Source organism: Pan troglodytes, chromosome 3, assembly GCF_028858775.2.
Source record: "Pan troglodytes isolate AG18354 chromosome 3, NHGRI_mPanTro3-v2.0_pri, whole genome shotgun sequence".
Classification (NCBI taxonomy): Eukaryota; Metazoa; Chordata; class Mammalia; order Primates; family Hominidae; genus Pan; species Pan troglodytes.
The window spans coordinates 187,528,080-187,543,998 of NC_072401.2; the positions used below are offsets into that span (position 1 = coordinate 187,528,080).

At 42.9% G+C, this 15,919-nt stretch overlaps 1 protein-coding gene across 7 annotated transcripts in view; it reads right to left on the bottom strand.

Annotated features, from left to right (window-relative positions):
• SORBS2 (sorbin and SH3 domain containing 2) overlaps positions 1-15,919 on the bottom strand; it is a 370,848-nt gene that overhangs the window by 300,291 nt on the left and 54,638 nt on the right. The gene's annotated exons all lie outside the window — the stretch shown is intronic.

Consider the following 15,919-nt stretch of genomic DNA (forward strand, 5'->3'; position numbering starts at 1 on the left):
CTAGAAACTCTTAGGAAAGGAAATGTGAGGTGGGCGGCAGAAAGGCTAAGGTATTCTAGGCTGCAATAAGAAAAGTATACAATCCACCCAGTGCGGTGGCTCACGCCTGTAATCCCAGCACTTCAGGAGGCCGAGGTGGGCAGATTACAAGGTCAGGAGATTGAGGCCAGCCTGGCTAACACGGTGAAACCCCGTCTCTACTAAAAATACAAAAAATTAGCCGGGCATGGTGGTGGGTGCCTTTAGTCCCAGTTACTCAGGAGGCTGAGGCAGGAAAATTGCTTGAACCTGGGAGGCGGAGGTTGCAGTGAGCCAAGATCATACCACTGCACTCCAGCCTGGGCAACAGAGCAAGACTCTGTCTCAAAAAAAAAAAAAAAAAAAAAGAAAGAAAGAAAGAAAAAGAAAAGAAAAAAAGAAAAAAGAAAAGAAAACAACGTGGCCTGTGGCCTGGTCTGGTTCTGCTCTGCTATCCACGGCTCAGGTCAATCTGGAACATGGGATTCCGTGTGGGGAAGTACATGCTACAAGGGAATGAGAAGATCATCTGTACCAAGAAAAGAATAGCAGCAGCACGAGAGAACCGGGACTTGGGAGACGTAAAGGATGACGGAAGAGGTCTGATCATTTAGCCTGGAACAGACTCAGTGCAAGAAAGGACAATATCACCCTTTTCAGATATTTGAAAAGCTGGGCTTTGAAGCGATTTGTTTGGTTTGCCCCAAAGGGTATAACTTAGACCAAATGGTCAGAAACTACAGAGAAACAGATTTCAGCTCAGTAAAGGGAAGGACCTTCCAGCGGGCAGCGATAGAATGGCCAAAGAGGAAGGACCTTCCAGCCGGTTTGAAGACAGAATAGGCTGCCTTGAGAGGTGAGGCTGGCTTTGCAGCACACTTGAGTTGCACAAACAGAGCCTGGGCAGCTGTCTGCGGGGAAGCCGGAAAAGGCATTTAGTAGGTAGAAGTAAAAGAGGGTCCACGAGCCCATATAATAAACTTGGCTGTTGAGTGAGAATCTGGCACCCACCTACATAGGCGCTCACAGTTCAATTGATGATGGAAATAATATCACATTTCTTTCTGTTAGTAGAACCCTACATGGGCCGGGTAGAAGAGAAGGTGCTCTGTGTATGGAGGAAGTCTTTGAGCAAGCGAAATTACAGTGTTTGAAGAAACACACTTCCCTCTTTTATACAGTTCCGAAACTGTTATAAAGATTTGGTTGTTTGAAGGGTTGAAAAACTACTGCTTCGTTAAGAACCACACTGTGGCTTCAGGAAAAGGAAAAATCAAAACTTGCGGGCATCGCAGACCGTGGCCTTTATTATTCAATGGTTTGACACTGGAAATGCATATACCATGCAGCCTGCAGATTTATAGACTGGAGATTTTGTGGTATGTTAAAAATATTTTTTTGCAAGTGATTTGAAGTATGCTATTTATGATATTTCAGCAAAATGAGCTACTGTAACCTAAGTTAAACAAGTTATTCAATAGTTTCAAGCAGCAAACTATAACCTAGCAAGACTTTGGAAGCTGAGGGGTGGTAGCACCCTCCTACTATAGGAAACTATTCTTCAATTATTTGTAATTATTATTATTAGAATCATTTCATATCTTCTGGAGAGTTATTAAGAAGATGGGGTTGCTGATCTTCTTAATAACAAATTATCCAATTTATTATCTGTAATTTTGTTCCTCAAAACTTTCCCCCTTAAGTTGTTGTTGGATAGAAAAGGTTGCTTTTTTGTTTGACTTTTTACTAAATTATCATGGATTCTCACATAGTATATATATGTGTGTGTGTGTGTGTGTGTGTGTGTGTACATTGAACTCATATCTTTTCATTATAATTATTGGAAGCATAAACTGTATGAAACCTGACATTCTATATTATTATTATTATTATTATTATTATTATTATTATTTTGCTTTCTGGCATTCAATATATTGCCTGTCCCAATTTATTTATTCTGAGTTTTCATTGCATTTATCATACTCTGTAAAGTGCTTGTGCTAGTAATGGCTCCCAAAGATACATCTATATACAAATCCCCAGAATCTGTGAATGTTACCTTATTTGAAAACATGGTCTTTGGAGAATGTGATTATCCTGGATTATCTGGATGGGCTCTAAATGCAATCACATGTGTCCCTAGAAACGAGGGGCAGAGGGGGGTTGGAGAGAGACACACAGAGGAGAAGGCAATGTGGAGATGGAGGCAGAGACTTGAGTGATGGGGCCACAAGCCAAGGCATGCTGGTAGCCACCAAAATTTGGAAGAAGCAAAGATTAAATTTCCCCTAGGGCCTCCAGAGGGAGTGTAACCCCACCTCCATCTTGGTTTTGAATTTCTGGACTCCAGAAATGTGTGAGAATAATTTCTTTTACTTTTTCATCCAGTGTATGGTAACTTGTTACAGCAACCATATGAAACAAATAGTGTTCTTTCTTCTAGAGTTTGTTTTCCTACCTTCTCCCAACTCTAAATTGCTCACACAATGTTTTGGAATTTCCTTCCCCATCTCTAGGTACTAAAATCCTGCCAGTGCTTCCAGGCTTAGCTTCACATGGTGTGGCCCCAGCAGCCTGCTGTGTCCACCCCAACCCGCATGACTGGGAGTCACTCAACTCCTCCCCTGAACACTCAACACAGGGAAAGCCCCGGAGTCCTCATTGTCTCATCTGAAAACCCTCTCATGATTGTTTGCAAACTGCATGAGATAAACTGAAAATATTTAGCATTGTATTCAGGGCAGAGTAGGTGTTCGGCCCACCTGTCGCCTTCCAAATTGCCAGTGCATAGCTGTATCTCTTTCCCAGCACACACTCCAGCAGGTGACTGCTGTCATTATGCCTTGTGAGGCGATCGGGGCTGAGTGAGCTTCCTAAGCTTCCCTCTTTTTCACCTAACACCTCTGCTTTCTATCATCCTTTTTCTGTTTTACTTTTATCTTAGAGGAAGAGGGTTTTTCTTCCATTCCAAGGTTAAACTTTCCAACTAGGTTTTAATGTTCATCATTGGCGCCTCCTCTGGAGCCTCTAGCCATTTTCTCCTTCTGGAAAACATCTCAATCAATCCCTCTCTGTTTGCACTTTCTTCTACACTGAAAAACAGAATGAGGTGCAACAATGTTAAAATAGAGAAAGAAAATGCAATTGCTCCCTTTCTCTCCCACCCTACCTGATTTTTTCCACAGTCATTTTTTTTTTAAGACTGCTTCCGATGCCTCACCATTCACGCATTCTAAATCATTTCTAATCTGGTCTCCGTGTTCACCTCTGCTATTTTTTTTCAAATTCATTAGTGATTTCATAGTTATGAAGTCCAGTTACTGCTTCTGGGACATGATGCTGTTGCACCTAACTCTGCTGTGGCCTGCATATTGGACATCTCTGCTTCGATTCAAAATGTTTAAAATCGGTATCATTCCCCGACCTCCAATTTATCTTTTCATGTTCCTCTCAGTCTCTCACTTGGGTGCCAAGTGTTCATCTTTGCTTTTTCCCCTTCTTTCCACCCAATCTGTGCTTCTGTCCTCCTCCTCCGCCTGACAGTTTTACGCCCTGAACATCTATATAATTTATTGTTACTGTTACTCCATTGGATGTAATGAGGCTCTCATCACTCACTTGCCACCTGAGCTATTGCAGTTTCCTCCTGACACTCATTCCACCTCCTGCCTTCCTTCGTTCCACTCACTCCCCCACAATTCTGCCAGAATAATTTTTTTTCTTTTTTTTTTTTTTTGAGACACAGTTTCACTCTGTCCCCCAGGCTGGAGTGCAATGGTGCGATCTCAGCTCACTGCAACCTCTGCCTCCCAAGTTCAAGCAATTTTCCTGCCTCAGCCTCCCAAGTAGCTGGGATTACAGGCATGTGCCACCATGCCCAGCTAATTTTTGTATTTTTAGTAGAGATAGGGTTTTGCCATGTTGGCCAGGCTGGTCTCGAACTCCTGACCTCAAGTGATCCACCCACCTCAGCCTCCCAAAGTTCTGGGATTACAGGTGTGAGCCACCGCACCTGGCCCAGATTAATTTTTAAGTGCATTTATTAATATATCACTTTTTTGTATAAAATCCTTTTGTGGCTACCCATTTTCTATTGAATCAAGTATATTCCATTCAATTTACTTCAGTTGTCATTGCAAAGCTCTTTACAGTACAGAAGTCACCGTGGCTAACATGTATGGAATTCTGGTATGTTCCGGGGACTCTGAAGCACTTACAGATGTTATCTCCTCTTATCCTGACAAGAAGCCTGTGTGGCAGGCTCAGTACTGTTTTGAGTGTCACAGTGAGAATCCAGAGGTTTAGCCAGGATTAGAACTGTGTGTCTCTATCTCTACAGCCTAATGAGAGAGCCCACAAGAGAATCTTTAAGGCCGCCTCCACTCACACCCGCTTCCAGACTCCCCCACAGTCTCACCCTGACGGCTTCATGACGTGATCACGCTCCACTCAGTGGTCTCACCTCTGCCTGCTGAGGCCAGATGCTTTCTGGTGCCCTGCTCAGACCCCTTCTAACAGCACAGTGTGTGTTTCTCTTGCTCCTTCACAGCTGTATGCACTCAGGAGCATGGGGACACCCTCCTTTCATCTTGGTGTCCTCTTCAACATCCTAGCACATGGGCCTGAACGTAGGAGTGGCTCCGTATGTGTGGAATTCCAATGCCTAGGTTTTCTGCCTTTGCTAGAAAACAGGCTTTTTAAGGGTAGGACAAAACTATAAGAAACATCTGTATGTTTTATAGTATTGAACATGTTGCATTATACAGAGCTGATAGTAAATATTGAATGAATGAATGAATGAATGAATGAATGGAATAAAAGAAAGGGAATCACTTAAGCTGTGTGGGTTTCTTCAACTATAAAATAAAGGGGTCAGGACAGACTGCCTCTAAGATTTCTTTCAGATCTAAAATGTTATGAGTTTCAGATTCTGCTTATTCTTTGTTTTTTAATTCTGCTTATTCTTTGTTTTTTAATTCTGCTTATTCTAATACTTTTTTATTTTGTGTCAGTAAACAAAAAAGTAAGTGGACTTTAGCATCTGTGAAATTAAACCCAAGAAGCCATCATAATGAAATCACCTTTGCAAAAATAGTAACAGTGAGAAAATTATTGCAGTGACAGAGAACGTATCTAATCAATCCCCACTTTGCCTTTCACCTCCAAACCGCCTTTAGTCATTCCTGGGCATGACAGCCTTTCCCAAACCTACACGGCCTTTGCAAAACTAATACAAGAACACAAGTTAGGAGAATGAGGGACCTGAATTCTGTTAAGGAACAGACGTACACAATTATCAGCCATTATCCTAGAGGAAACAAGATTTCAACATGCTCAATTATTTCTGCAGATAGCAACACTATTGTGTACTAGAACCTAAGACTGGCCTTTTGAAATGTCTTTTCAGGTTTTTGCACTTCTGACCACCAATGGCTCCACTCGGACCCACCAACCAGCTACGAGGCCTCACTCACAAGGAGACCCCCTGGCCTGTCAAACTATCCTTGAAAAGCCCTAGTCTCCAAATTTTGGCAGAGATTGATTTGAGCAATAACTCTATCTCCTACATGCTGTGGCCAGTCTTGTGTCAATTAAACTATTGCAATGCCATAGTCTCAATGAATTGGTTTTGTCTGTGTAGTGGGCAAGAAGAGCCCATCAGGTGGTTACAATAACTTTTTTGTTTTTTTGAGACAGAGTCTTGCTCTGTCTCCAGGTTGGGAGTGCAGTGGCGCGATCTTGGCTCACTGCAACATCCACCTCCCGGGTTCAAGGGATTCCCCTGCCTCAGCCTCGTGAACAGCTAGTGTTATAGGCACACACCACCACACCCAGCTAATTTTTTGTATTTTAGCAGAGAAGGGGTTTCACCATCTTGGCCAGGATGGTCTCGATCTCCTGACCTCGCGATCCGCCCGCCTCGGTCTCCCAAAGTATTTTTCCATTTTATATAAAATGTTAGATTGGGTGCTAAGTTAATTTCTTCTCCTCCTGCTTATACTAGAAATCTTTGAGCATCAAAGTAAACTCGAGCATTTCAATTGCTTTAAGAAACTAACCTGAGTGTACAGAAGAATAAAGAGGTTAAAGAAAATATCCAGCTATGAAGGAACTTGGGAGTTGTTAATGTTCTAGAATTGCATCATGTATCTTTAAGGGGCAAAGGAGAGACATAATTTAAAACATCCACTAGAGAGCTCTGCAACATTTCCTTTTTGCAAACATTAATCCATGTTAATTATTCCCCAGAGCAATGTCAGCATTCCCATAGATTCGATTCTACTGATAAGGACTTTGATTATGCACCCATGTTCACGGCAAGCTTATTCACAATAGCCAAAAGGTGGAAACAACTCAAGGGTCCACGGACAAGTGGATGGGTAAACAAAACGTGGTGCATACATATCGCAGAATATTATTTAACCTTAAGAAGGAAGGAAATCCTGGCACATGTCGCAACATGGATGAACTTTGTGGACAGTGTGCATGGTGAAGTAAGCCAGACACAGAAGGACAAATCCTGTATGATTCCAATCATAATGAAGTACCTGGAGAAGTCAAACTCGCAGAGACAGAAAGTAGAATGGTGGTTGCCAGAGGCTAGGGTGAGGTGGCCAGTTATTGTTTAATGGGTACACAGTATTCGTTTTGGAAGATGAAAAAATTTTGGAGATGGATGGCAGAGACGGTAGCCCAACAATGTGAATACACTTAAGGCCTTATGGCTGTACACTTAAAAATGGCTAAAATGGTCAATTTTATGTTATTTAGAAAATGAGAATGGGGAGAAACCTTGAGCAAGTGAACAAGAAAATTATAGCCTCGAAAAAAACAAGAATAGGGAACTACATAATATATTCTTCTGTGATTTGAACACTCTGATTACTATTGAGAGCTAGTGAAATTACTGGTCTTGAATTTTCTAAGGATGCTAGCTGTGGAGGAGAAGGAAGAAAGAGATCATCAGGCACAGAGTAGGGGAAGGCACTGTGGTTGCTATGCTGTGGAATGAGGAGGAAGAAAGAAGAGACAGAAAGGCCTTATCATACTAGGAAATGGATTGTCTTCTGCTGCCCTGTATTCCAGAGTGATGTGTGGTGAGAGGGCTTGACATGGGATCATAACATCTGCGAGTGTGAGCCTGGGGTAGGCGGGATGCATGGGCTGCAATACACCAGACAGCACCACTGCCGCGTTGGAGCAAAGGCTCTGGGAGCTGCTTCCTGGGCTGGAGCCCACCCACTAGCAGGGCTGGAGCTTGTCAAACTTCATTATTCTCCAAGATACTGGGAGACCCGGGCCCTTCAGCACCTCACTCATGGATGTTAAATCTGGAATAGATAGCGTAGAGGTGAAGGGAATTTTCTTCCCTCCAGCTTCTGAAGGTTTGATAATTTGAGTCCATAAAACAAACTGACAATAGACAGGTTAACAGCCGGAAGGACATGTGAATTTATTAACATGCACATGGACACGGGAGTCCCACAAACATGAGACTCAAAGAAGGGTCAGATGACCGAAGTTTTTAGACTATCTTCCATTCCAGGCTATGGAAGGAACAGGCGCTAGGGGTTCCCCGGGGGAGGAGGCAACAAGGTTATGGGAGAGTGAAGGCCCGTAAGCCTGGTGAGCAAACGGTGTCTTGTTATGTGGATAAAACTCTCCCATAACCCTGGAGCTGCCCTCAGGAAGAGCAGATGGGAATGGGGTAAAAGTCTCTATCAGAGCTTCAGCAGTGTCAGACTTTAGCCTTTTTTTCCCATGAGTTAACCTTTCCTAGATCCGGATGAGGAAGACAAGGGTGCCTCGGAGCCTGTCTGCATGGTCTGTCTACCTCCCGAATGCAGATTTTCCCTACAGATGCAAATCTGCCTCACAAAGGACAGCTTTTCAGAGCTATTCCTGTGTTCTCCAGCCCCTCTGAATACCAATCTCGAAATATGCCAAAGAAGCATATTTTAGGGTAAAATATTCCGGTTTCTTTCAATAGAACCACAGAAATATGCATATTTTTAAAAGAGCAAAGACATTATGGGAACATATTGAAGGAAAAATATGAAAAAGACAAGAGCAAAAGGATCAAACGCAGAAGAAAATGTTGGCAGGAGGTGTTGGGGAAAAGTGGGCGTGAGACTCACCAGGTGCTTCATGGCCCCCAGTGAACTTGCATAACATCAAAATTAGATTTTGACTGATTTTCCAACAAATTGGTTGGCTTCAGAAGTAAAAAAAAAAATAAACAGAGATAGTCATTTTTATTAGTAGTAATCAACAAAAATAAAAATCGATTTGAAAATTTCTGTGTAGGTTTTCAGTTTTACAGACGTAATCTCCAGTTCCTTTTAAGAATGGTCTGAACCCAGAGCCCCTCTGTCCATACCAATTACATCACATGTTACACTGAAGACTTGACCAGCCGTGTCACAAGCACCCAGATGTCTTACCTCGCAAGGCACCAGTGCCTCCCTGTAATTGCTGCACTGTCAGAATCAGTATCTCTCTGGGGTCTGCTTTTGAGGTTCAGCCAATCAGCTCCATTGCGCTGACACAGCTCAGCTTATGCCAAAGAGAGCTGCCACCTCAGTCCCCACAAAAGAACAAAACACACCATCATCCCAGATGATGCAACCCACTCCCTCAGCAAACATCACTGTGACTTGAAAATCACAGACTCTCAGAGAATGAAGGAGGCCTGGAGACCAGCTCCTCGGAGCCTAGCACTTTCCTGAAGCAGAGACAGGAGGGGCATGATCACACGGGGAGCCAGTGACTGAGCCGGGGATGCCTCCTGACACCCCAGCTGGGCCCATGTCCATGCTGCCATGTATGGCCAAGCATCAGTGTTTTAATGACCCCTTCATCTGATCACATGGCTTTGCACACTTACTTTAACTTTAGACTTGAAAACATGTGATTTACTAGTTGTGTGCTTCTAAGAATCCATGACAGAGACAAGAAAGAAGAATGAATTAGGACGATAGGCCCACCGGGGGCCAAAATTCTCATTCTCAGCCTACATCTCTTATGAGTGACAGGGCAAGCCCTGATGCCACTGAAGCAACAGCAGTGATCTAAGTCAGGGCCAAGGTACAGAGGACTTGTTTTGGTGTCACAGCACCTCCTGAACTCCTTGTCTGTATGTTTGCGTAATTCCCTACCATCCAAACCTCTACTCTATTGATCCATCCCAACACAGAATCCAAGAAGGCAAGGTAAGACCATACAAACCTCTACTCTATTGATCCATCCCAATACAGAATCCAAGAAGACCAGGTAAGACTTCCCTTGTCCTCGTAACCGAAGCTCAACTTAGGTTCAGATTTCCAGTGGGAATGAATAAGCCAAGGAGGTGAGGGCAGTGGAGGAAAGTGGCAGCGGCGTGAGCATCCGTTCTGCTGCAGCGGATGCAGCGGTCATGGCGCCCGGGCGACACCTGGTGCTGCATGGCAGTGGCATCACCCCCGCCAGGATCCCGGGTGCACCGGGCCCAGTGCCCGGCTGCCTTCTTGCTCAGAGTCAGGTCTCAGTGTCTGTGGTCCTAGACAGTGCTTTCTGCTGATTGGCCCAGACAGGTCAGCTGAGAATGAAGGACTAAGGTTCTTCTCTGAGAACTTTGCCTCAACAATAAGAAACTTGAAGAACAGTGACTTTGTCACACTGTAACATTAACAATTTCTTTTTCAGAGAAGTAAAATGTGGGCAAATTATAGTTTTCCTGAAAGAATTTAATTTTCTAATAATTCTGGCCAATCCCTTCATTGTTTTCTTTTGAAAATATTATTATCGGAAAAGTTTGGTCCCAAATTCTCAGCACAGAGTTTCATTTGGATTAAAATTAGCCAGAGAGAATGCTCAGTAAGGACCAGGAAAAGGGAGTATATGAGAGTGATGGAGTTTGAAATCTCATTGAGTAGAAATCCCATTGACCACAATTATCCAGCTCTGAACAAGGATCAAATGCTCATAGGCCAAAAAAAGCTCCGGATTAGGCCAAATAATCTCACTTAACCAACTTGTATATAACAAATACTCCAGTGGATTCCACAGCAATTTCATTTTGGAATTTGTCATGGGAAATAGGTAGGAAAGACAGACTGCAATGGATTCATGCATAAAGAAATGCACTTAAAGAAAAGGGGTAATTTTTGGCATTGACGGGTTCTGAATTAGATACAAATCCTCAGAGAAAGGATTTAGACATGTTGGCCAGGCAGGGTGGCTGACGCCTGTAATCCCAGCACTTTGGGAGGCCGAGGCAGGTGGATCACCTGAGATCAGGAGTTCAAGACCAGCCTGACCAACATGGTGAAACCCTGTCTCTACTAAAAATGCAAAAATTAGCTGGGTTTGGTGGCGCACGCCTGTAATCCCAGCTACACGGGAGGCTGAGGCAGGAGAATCCCCTGAATCCAGGAGGCAGAGGTTGCAGTGAGCCAAGATCGTGCCACTGCACTCCAACCTGGGTGACAAGAGCAAAGCTCTGTCTCAAAATAAATAAATAAATAAATAAACAAACAGCTAGTAACTGGGTTTTGACATATGGAAATTCCTTACTTCTTATTTCAATTCACTGCTCTTTTCTAAACACAGAACTACTGTGTAGTGTAACAGGACGATTGGCAGGGGGTGCTCTGTGGCCCCTGGTGTGTGCCCCTAACAAACAGCCATGTCCTCTGCAGAGAGTTCTTGGTGGAGGAGGCTCCACTGGGAAAAGCCAAGCCACTGGGTGGTGCGTTGCCCTCAAGTTTCCCAGTGATTCCAGTGATACCTGCCCTACATTACAAATGCTGCTTACACATGGCCAAAAAAAAAAAAAAAAAAAAAGCACATGTCAGTGATTGATTGGTTGTATTACAAAGCACGTCAGTGATTGGTTGTATTACTGAGCTACTGGAAAAGCTGCAGCATCTGCAGCAACTACGGAGGCTCAGGAAACAGTACCCCAGATGACGGCCTCAGAAGCAAGAGCTTCTCTCTGCTCACTTCTGCCTTCCGGTTCCTCAGCCCAATTCTCCCCTGAGGCCAGATATAGAAACCAGAATCCCTCTTCCTCCAGGAGCGTCACAGTAACCACAACTCCTTTGCCCCAGAGCCAGCCTTAAAACCTAAAAGTATTACTCTAACTTTCGCTCTGCCTTTCTGGGTAAGAGCTGGCGATAAAGACACTCTCTGACCCACCTTGTTTGAGTGTAGGTATGAGATCCGATTCCAGAGAGGGCCCCACCCCACACGAGAAGGAAGGAAAGCTGACCAGAGAGGCCAGCAAGAATCTGGACAGACAGGCCTTGCTGGGTGTCCCCACTCAGTCTATTCGCATTAGACCACACCCTTTCGTCCAATCCTATGCCTACACAGCTGCCCATACGTTGTTAAACCTAAGCATAAAAATGGACAGTTTCCCCTGTATCTTTGGGTCTTCAATCTGAAGGCTCCTATGTACACATTAATAAAATTTGTACATCTTTTCTCAAATGAATCTGCCTTTTGTGAGTTGATTTTTCAGCGAACCTTCAGAGGGTGAAGGGAAAATTTCTCCTAGGCCCTGACACAACCATAACTACTGCAGTCTGAAACAGGTATGCTCCACAGCCTACAACAGGTATAGAAAGTCACGGAACACAGATGGCTAAGGTTCAAACCAGCACGAGAGGGCGTTCAAAAAGCTAAGGAGTTAGGCTGGGTGCGGTGGCTCACGTCTGTAATCCCAGCACTTTGGGAGGCCGAGGTGGGCAGATTACCTGAGGTCAGGAGTTCAAGACCAGCCTGGCCAACATGGTGAAACCCTGTCTCCACTCAAAATAAAAAAAATTAGCAGGATGTGGTGGCAGGTGCCTGTAATCCCAGCTACTAGGGGGGCTGAGACACGAGAATCGCTTGAACCCAGGAAGCAAAGGTTGCAGTGAGCCATGATCATGCCACTGCACTCCAGCCTGGGCAACAGAGCAAGACCCCGTCTCAAACAAACAAAAAAGCTCAGGAGTTGGATAGCTCCACAGCAGGGGCTAACATTCCATCTAAGCAAAGTGACTATAATCCAACCACTTTTTGACGTCTAAATAAACTTGTGCCTTTAATGACTATTTTCTGATTGACATCCCGTTACTGCCTGAAGGCAAAACAAGCTGAAAGGGCAAGATTGTGTGATAGCCAAAGAAACTCATTCACATATTAAGCCATTGACAATTTTAAGACATATTCTAAATGGATCATTCTAGCAATTAAGTGGAGGGGAAATGAACGGTAGGGTATATAAGAAGGGAAACTAGAAAGAAAGTTTGACAGTTGATGTCAAAAATAAGAAAGGCTCAAACTAGTACCATGTCTGTAGGGAAGAAAAGAAAGGGAAAATTTCCCAAACATATATTTAGAAGTTAAATCAATCACACTCTATTCACTGGATGATGAAAGACTGGGTGAGGAAAATAAAAACATCAAGAATCATTGCTGGGTGTTTTTGGAGGCAGTGTTGCTTGGGGTTAGTCAGTAACGGGTGGCAAAATAAGAACAAAATAATGACTACCAAAACACAAATGAAACTAACTAGCGGCTACGTTGATTTGCATCTCAGCCTTATTGCTTGTCTTTACCTCTGGGAAAAAAATTGAAGAAGTAATAGGAATAAAATGCAGAGTGGTATGGAGAGGGTGTCAGTTTAGCAGGAGGTAATACCCAAATCTTTAGAAAAAGCAGAGAATGTTATTTGGATACCGTGAGCTTCACTGTAGAGGCCAGGGCATGGTGAGATTTAATAAAGGTGCCCAGAGCATAAATCTAAAAGGCGATTATGCTAGTATAACCCACACGATATTGTGGATGACTCGTTTAATGGCAACATCCTGATCCACTCTTGCCTAGGGGATGTTAATGGAACTACACAAAACCTATCATGCTTTGGTTCAATGAGAGATTTTTTTTTTTAAGCTCACACTTCAAGCAAGGAACCTAAAATCTCTTCCATGATCACAGTGTGCAGAGGCAATACTAATTTTCAGAGCAGCCTGATCTGGAACAAAGGAGACAGGAATCAGGGCAGCCTCTGACAGAGTGCTCACAGGAGAAAGAGATGGTGCTGCCCGGTACAGCCCCTCCCAGCATTCACAGGCAATGGCTGGAGGTAAGAAGCACCAGGTCCAGTCTAGATAACAGCATTTGGGACACACAGCGGATAATCCAAGCTGGGACAGGCAGAAGCTACTCCTTAGTCAGATGGTTAAGGTCTCGAAGAATTGGTGACTGTCATCAGGACCCGCTCTCTGTATTTAAGTGTGCACAGGGATTTGGACATATTTTTTATTTTAGAGTGTAGATTCTGTCGTTCTTGAAAATCTTTTTCATTTTGTGAAGTAGCGAGTTTATTTTTATTTTTTTTAAGAGACAGGGTCTCACTCTTTCACCCAGGGTGGAATGAAGTGGCGTGATCATGGATCCCTGCAGCCTCCTGGGTTTAAGCGATCCTCCCCCCTCAGCCTCCCCAGAGGCTGGGACCCTGACAGGCATACTCAGCACTGAGTTTAAACCCACCTAACAACCAACTACGCAACATGCCCAGGCATTCCCAGAGCCAAGGTTGTCTAGTTGAGTCAAGGGCTTGATATTCAGGGTTGGAAAAATAAAGAGCTCTCCTTAACAAATTGTATCTGAATAAGTAGACTTGTGTTCGGGGGAGCCAAGTGTTACAGTAGAGCCCAACGAGTATTATACCTTCAGGCTTCGCACGTTCTTTACAGTCATAAGCACTCAGCAAATGGTTACCATACTGGACGCCATGGGAGACTTATTAGAAGGGGGTAAAGTTGGAAATATGAAAATGAGTTAGGCTGTGGCCACAGCCTGGAGGAAAACAGGTAAGGGTTGATCTAAGATAGAGGCAACGGCACTAGAAAGGAGGAGACAGCTGCACATGGTGGCACACATCTGTAGTCTCAACTACTAAGGAGGCTGAGGAAGGAAGATCTCTGAGCCCAGGAGTTTCAGGTTGTCGTGTGCTATGATCACACCTGTGAATAGCCACTGCACTCCAGCTCAGGCAATATAGTAAGAACCCATCTCTAAAAATAAAAAGAAGAAGGGGAAGAAAGGAGAAGATAGCTAAAAGAAATTTAGAGGCAGACAATCGTTCATAAGTAAAAAGGCAGTGAAGTACATAGGACAAATAAGTTACTATACTTGAGAGTAAAATATTAAATTGGCTAGATCCTAACTTGTGAGAAATAATAGAGCTACCCGTTCCATACTGACACCCAGCAGTGAACCACACAGCCTTTAGGTTAACAACGGGAGTTTCTCCAGTCAAGTACAAGTCCCAGTTCTCTTATCACAGAGAACTCAACTTGGATTTATATGAAGATCAAAGGAGCCAGCTCTGTAAGTCATACCTAAAAACATTCCATGCATAAAATAATGAAGACTACTAGGCTATAGAGATGGTTATTTGCAAAGTGATAGAATCCCATTTCTCATTAATTTTGAAATAATTTAGGACAAAAACAAGAACAGATGAAAACAGGTTATATAGACAGAGAAAAAAAATTCAAAAAATATAGCAAAGGCAGTGATACCAAGACAAATGTGAATTACATACCCAATATTTTTCTATTTGCAAAATGTGTGATTAGATGAGTTGGAAGAAACTGCCTACAATTTACTGAAATACTTTGTGTGTGTGTATGTATGTATGAGTGGGAGAGAGAGAGGGAGGGAGAGGGAGACAGGGAAACAGAGAGAGAGAGAGACAGAGAGAATTATATTTCAGACCAAGAATCTGATTCAGTCACTAAAACTACAGACTGCTTTTAATCTACAGCCCAAGGATAGTCCAAAAGGCAGTGCAATTATCAAGTTGTCTAAAACATTGTTTATGGACAGCTATCTCTTTCTGTGTAAAGACTGACCTCATTTTGCACAAATCTAACATTTGCAATCTCAATTGCATGAAACAAGGTAGATAAACTAGGTTGCATTTATTTCTTTTCCTAAAGAATTAGCACCAGTATTTTGTTAGTCAGTTTTAAATTATGATGCCATTTACAAAATTCAGTTTATATCTATCTTTTCGGAATACATATACTGTGTAGACTATGTTTCCAAATTTGATTTTTCTCCTTGCCTTACCCAAAATGTTGAAGAAGAATTTTTTTTTTTTTAATTGAGATGGAGTTTCACTCTTGTTGCCCAGGCTGGAGTGCAATGGCACAATCTCGGCTCACCGAAACCTCTACCTCCTGGGTTGAAGCGATCTCCTGCCTCAGCCTCCTGAGTAGCTGGGATTACAGGCATGTGCCACCACGGTCGGCTAATTTTTTGTATTTTTAGTAGAAACGGGGTTTCTCCATGGTGGTCAGGCTAATTTCAAACTCCCAACCTCAGGTGATGCGCCCGCCTCGGCCTCCTAAAGTGCTGAGATTACAGGTGTGAGCTACCACGCCTGGCCGAAGAGGAAAATTTATAATAAAATAAACTTATGGCAGAAATATTTTAAAAATATCAAGGGGCTGTTTGGGGGTTATTCTATATTTATACTAATCACCCAAATACTCATGTCTATAGAGCTTTTAACAATTGGAATTTCTTACAATGAATTATAATATCTTTGATTAGCATACAAAGATAAATTTATATTTGCTAAATTATTCTCATTAAGGCAAATGTTGAAATAATTATCAGGGTTTCGAACAATGAATTACAAGCTCCTTAGCAGAGCAAAATATATGTGAATTTACTGGACAAGTCTTATGAAGACAAGTACTGAAACTAACAAGCTATTAAGGCTAAAGTTAAGTTGGTCAGAAAATTCATGTAACCAAATCATTTGAAACCGGAGTTTTGTGGTTAAAAAGCAGGCTTTCTGTTAATTTAATTTAATTTAATTTCTGTTGAGTCTTCTGTTTTATAAAATATGGAA